This window comes from Herpailurus yagouaroundi, unplaced genomic scaffold (genome assembly GCF_014898765.1).
Source record: "Herpailurus yagouaroundi ecotype Mexico unplaced genomic scaffold, PumYag 196, whole genome shotgun sequence".
NCBI lineage: Eukaryota > Metazoa > Chordata > Mammalia > Carnivora > Felidae > Herpailurus > Herpailurus yagouaroundi.
In genome coordinates this window covers 805,091-810,729 of record NW_024412427.1, presented here as the reverse complement: position 1 = coordinate 810,729, position 5,639 = coordinate 805,091, and the positions used below count along the sequence as shown (strand labels likewise).

Below are 5,639 nucleotides of genomic sequence, written 5' to 3'. Positions count from 1 at the left end.
CGGATTTCAGTCACCCAGGCTGCTCTCAGTCTGCTGTGAATCCTCAGGGCTTCGCCAATGAGCAAATTGAAAAAGAGAGCATGAGAGAACTAGAGAAGAAAACCTTGCCCTTGAGTTCTGCTCTGGTTCTCCAGAAGAACGGGCTTCTTGAACGCCTTCCTTCCTATTTGTTTCTTTCAGGGTGGGTGCAAAGGAAATGAGAAAAGGCAGCGTGACTCTGGCCATTTTGCGCGGAGAGCGGCAAGCCCAGGCCCTCTCATTTGTATCTGTCATTCGTTCCTCAACTTTTTCCTGGGTGCCTACTCGTACACCAGGCACTGTTCTAGGCACTGAGGATATAGCCATGAACAAAACAGCAAGTCCCTGCTTACATGGAGCTGACACTCCACATGGAGAGGCAGCTAGGAATAGATCGACAGGTAAATATGTAATGTAGTGTTGCAGTGTGATAAATGTGCTGAGTGAGAACAAGGGAGGGCAGGCCATGTGATGACGATGCTATTTTGGACAGGGAGATCAGGGATCTGATCTCGGGGGTGGGGGGTGGGGAGACATTTGGCAGAGATCTGAAGGGAATGGAATGAAACCACCGAACCGTGTCGGGGAGGGGTAGTCTCGGCCAAAGGAACCGCATGGATAGGGGTCTCGATGTACCTCTCTACATGGGAGTGAGTGTCTCCCACTGAGCATCAGACATCCTGAAATTCTGGTGCTCTGCCTGAAATTGCACCCAAGAGTTGATTTCCTACAGTATTTTAAATAGGAAGAATTGTAATTCATGACATGTCAACCAGAGCCCCCAATCAATTTCCTAAAATGGGACTAAACACTTAAAATGCTGACCAAGAGGCGCCTCGGTTGAGCGTCCGACTTCGGCTCAGGTCATGATCTCGCGGTTCGTGGGTTCGAGCCCCGCGTCGGGCTCTGTGCTGACAGCCAGAGCCTGGAGCCTGCTGTGGATTCTGTGTCTCCCTCTCTCCCTGCCCCTTCCCCGCTTGTGCTCTGTCTCTCTCTCTCAAAAATAAATAAACATTAAAAAAAAATTTTAAATGCTGACCATGTATCAAACTGGCTGAAGATGGTAAAATGCTGAAAGGCTGGTTTCCTGACCACCAAGCAATTACTTCAGTTCGCAACAGATAGTTGATGTGTACGTGGTGACACGACCATAGCAGATTGTGTGTCCCCTTCTTTGCACGTTTCAAAATGTGATTCAGATGTTGTCTCAATAGTACTTGAAATGTTTTCCTTACGGGTCCTACTGTCCTACACGTTATTCCAACAGAAATGCTACATGGAGTTTTGAGGATACAAATGTGAATTTTTTCTCTATAAAACTGGTCTCATGATTTTGAGAGTCATGCCTTCTATGAAGTTTAGCTATCAAATACAAAGAGGCAGGCTACTGGGAAACTATTGACCCGGGAGATATTCAAAGTAGGCCTGTTTTGTGCCCCCGGGTTATGGAGAGTGTAAGATTTTATTGATTTGATTTGATTTTATTTTATTTTATTTTATTTTATTTTATTTTATTTGCTGAAGGGTTATTTTATATTTCACACGTGTGCAAAAAGCCCCCTACCTGGCCCCCCCCCCACCCCGCCCATATCCCGGATTGCCTCTTTTATAAGGACTCACAGGAACCCTTCTCTCCTGTACCAATATCAGGAATCAAAGCTCTGATTGCTTCAAGTAGTTCTGTTCGTGTCTACCTTATAGGCCATGAGATTCACGAACACAGGGAAGCACTTTGAAATTCATGGTTTTCAATCTTGACTCTGCGGAACTCTGTGGGTTGTTTTAAGACCCTTTACAAGTACCCATGGGAGAAAGCGATGAGATTGCGGCTGGGATCCCTCACTTCCTTTTTTTCATACTGAGCTCCTACGCGCGCTTGCTTTTGAACAAAAGAAAATTTGAAAGCCACTGATGTAATGGATCACATTTTCTCCTTTGCCTTGACTGCCAGGAAGTTCAGCATCTGATTCTCAGTCTACCATTTGATAAGGGCTCAGCTCCTCCTAGCCCACATTTGGTATGCAAACCTCACCCTTGACTTTCTTTTCTTTTCTTCCCCATGTTCCCCTTTCACCTGCTTTTCCTGTGTCATTCTATTTATGTTTTTGCATGCTGCCTCAAATCCTTTTTGGAAAGAACCAAGGTTTAAATGAATGCATTAAAAAAAAAAACGGAGTACTTTTTCTTTGCAGGTGGGAAAGGAATGTGTATAGGAATAAGGCGTGATTTGGCATAGAGAATACACATATGTGTTTGTAGGATATGTATATACATGCGGGATACTTTGTGAAGTTTGTAGTTTTCCAAGTGTAGCTGGTCTTCTGGCTTCAGAGTACATTTACTTGGAAGACTCTGGGGGGAAAAAGTGATTTACTCCAGGGGAGGCATGCCTGTGGTCTACACTCCAAAGAATCTGCTTTATGGTTTAGCATTTTCAGATTTCGTCTGGGATTATTTTGCTGGTCATTACAAAATGAGGGCAAATACTTAGCCAGAAAAAAAAAAAAATCAAAGGAAAGGAAGGGACGGAAAGGGGGCGCTGTTACCCAGGAAGGCAGCTGCATTTTAGGTGGTCTTGAATTAAGAATCGGGAGGCTCACCTCCTACCTGGACTTCTGTCTCATCTGCTGTGAATCTGTGGTCAAGTCCTTACACTTCCAAAGATGGGGACCCTCATCCTCTGCCCAACATTAGAATCACCCCGGGAGCTTTAAAAAATACTGATGCCTCAGTCCCTCCCCCAGAGAGTCTGGTTTAATTGGTCTGGGGTGGGGCCTCAGCATGGGGAGTTTTCAAAGCTCCCTCGGAGAATCTAATGTGCAGCTGAGTGTAGTTGAGAACCACTGCCCTCAGAAAAGGGAAAAATAAAATTAATAAGTACCTGCCTCCTGTTTATCTCTCAAGGTGCTGGGGGGTGTGGCTGTGATTTAGGAGATAATGGGCCAGATTCTGGTGAAGGGGTAAATGGTTTGAAGATTAACCCTTTGTATTCCACAGAGTACCCTTAGTTAAAGTGTTTGTTGACATTTCCCCAACGATCTGCAAGAAACCCAGCCTGACCTAGTGCCTGTGTGTGTGTGCGCGCGCACGCGCGCGCACACACACATATACACACACACACACACACACACACACTCACACTCTCTTATTGAATGCAATTCACTTGGTATTTTCTATGCTGTCTATCCCATTCTATTCCTTTAGCAAAAAAAAAATTCTGCTTACTACTACTGTTTAAATAACATCACATTAAGGCTCATGGGCCAAGAGAAATTAAACACCTCTGGAGAACATTAAGACCCTCAATTTACAATGACTTGGAGCTTTTTGCAAGATGCTGCGGGACGTGAAGTTGTGTGTACAGTAATAATATTGGTGGAGCGGCCCTAGAACCAGCTACAGTCAGGGTGGGAAGTGTTTTACAAGCATCATCTCAGTGAATTATCACGATAATAATACAATATGGGTACGGCCACCTCCGTATTCGAGATGAGGAAAGCAAGGCCAAGTACATGTGTGTGTTCTGCTTCCAGGAAGCATCAGTCGTCTTCATCTAGGAGCTACAGGTCTGGTGCTTGCCTAGGTCAGGGAAGGAGACCAGCCATGCTTACTGAATACGCTTGCTTCCATTGACCGTTCTGGAAGTAGAAAGAGGAGAATCAGCTCTGACCAGAGGCAGGTGCGGGTGTAGTGAGGCCCTGACCCAGCACACCCAATTTGAGGGCCCTGTTTAGGAAAAATAATACAAGTCCAGGGGCACCTGGGTGGCTCAGTCGGTTAAGCATCCGACTTCAGCTCAGGTCATGATCGCACGGTTCGTGGGTTCGAGCCCCACGTCGGGCTCTGTGCTGACAGCTCAGAGCCTGGAGCCTGCTTCCGGTTCTGTGTCTCCCTCTCTCTCTGCCCCTCCCCAGCTTGTGTTCGCGCTCTCTCTCTCTCAATACTAAATAAATAAACTTGGAAAAAAATTATTAAAAAAAAAAAGAAAAAGAATATCAGTCAAAAATTAGGTCCAAAAGTGAGTATGCCTTTGAATTTAAGAAAATAAATCACAACAAATTCAGATTTTAAGAAGCTGAAAAATACCACAACCATCACAAAATTCCCAACTCAGCTTTTCCTCAGCCGGATCCCCAAAATGCCAGCGGCCACTCCCACACCACCTACTCAGGCAGGATCAAGTACTGCAGTGGGGGACCAGAATGGAAGGAGACAGCGGTCTTTACTGATCGCAACTAAATGTCAATATGTTGACAGGGACCTAGCAATGTGTTCACAAGATCACTTGTTCATCATGTCAAATGTACAAAATGGCAGAACCTTAGAAATGGACCCAGTCAGTGAGGGGCCCAGGAGCTTAAGTTTTATCAGCTTTCCTGTAACCCTGCCACTGGGGTTGCTATCTCTATATTGTATCTCAAGATCAAGGGCTTTGGGAATCAGCTGGACCTGAATTTCAGCCCTGGCTCAGCCACTTTCTGCCTTCTTTCAACTTGGGCTTGATCATTGGTAAACTGGGCATGCTTACAGCATCTACCTTTGGATCTCTTTGGGGGTTTAAATGGGGTAAGGATGGGGTAGGCGTCCTTGGGTGAGCTTGGGTTGCCAGATTTAGCAAAGAAAATACAGGATAGCCAGTTAAATTGGAATTTCAGAGAAACAATGAATAAGTTTTGAATGTAAGTATCACCACCTGTTGCGTAAGACATATTTATACTAAACCTTACATCTTGATTTTCTAAAATTCAACTTTATCTGGGCACCCGGTTTTTAAGCGGGAGCTTCACAAATGGCAGAAGTTGGTATTGTTTTTGGACTGAAGCATCCTAGATATCCCACAATCAAGTGGTTGGGACGGAGGGAAGAGCCTAGACCCAGTTCTCGACAGTTTATCGTGGGGAGCATTGACACAGGCGATCAGGATAGGGTGAAGGTAAGGGGGGCCCCCCAATTGGGGGGGGGGGGCGTGTGGACGGGGCTGTGCCACTGACTTCGGGTGAGCCGGTTACGTTCTTGGGACCTCAGTTTCCCCATCTGTAAAGTGGGTGAAAGGTAGGCGGATGATCCCTGAACTCCCCTCTCCCAGATATCACCAGCAATGGCCCTTCTCATAATTCAGTTGTCACCTCCTCGGAGAGGTCCCTCCTGACTCTTCTAAGATAACCGCCCCTGCGCCCCCAACACATGCTTGCCCCCCTCCATGACGATTCGAACTTTCCGAAATTCCCTTGCTTCTCTACTTGTTTGTTCATGGTCTATCTCCCCATGTGAATGTAAGTTCCGGAGGACAGAAAACGAATCGGTCTCCTTCTAGCTGAATCGCCCAGGAGCTGAACCCGGCGCAGCAGATGCTCAGTGCAGGCGGAATGAATGAAAAAATAGGTGGGTGAATGAATGACTGTCGGCCGGACTGCAGAGGTGCCTTCCTCGGGGGCCGCGCCTGGGTCGCGGAGGGAGGAGGTGCGGGGTGTCGGGGGTGGGCCCCCCCCAGGAGGCTGCGCCCTCGCCTCGTCCGGGACCGGCAGGAGCGGGCGCGCTCGGCTGGGCTGCAGGCGCGGAGAGCAGCGCGGCGGCGGCGGTGGCGGCAGGGCCGGAGCCCCGCGCCGCGCGTCCAGCCGCCG

At 47.5% G+C, this 5,639-nt stretch overlaps 1 protein-coding gene across 1 annotated transcript in view; it reads left to right on the top strand.

The window, feature by feature from the left end:
- Positions 1 to 5,301: 5,301 nt before the first annotated feature.
- The window catches only part of EYA2 (EYA transcriptional coactivator and phosphatase 2), a 259,835-nt gene continuing 259,497 nt past the window's right edge, over positions 5,302 to 5,639 (top strand). Inside the window, exon 1 of the mRNA XM_040446861.1 lies at positions 5,302 to 5,400. The gene's annotated coding sequence lies outside the window, so the exon portion shown is untranslated. The remainder of the gene's footprint in view (positions 5,401 to 5,639) is intronic.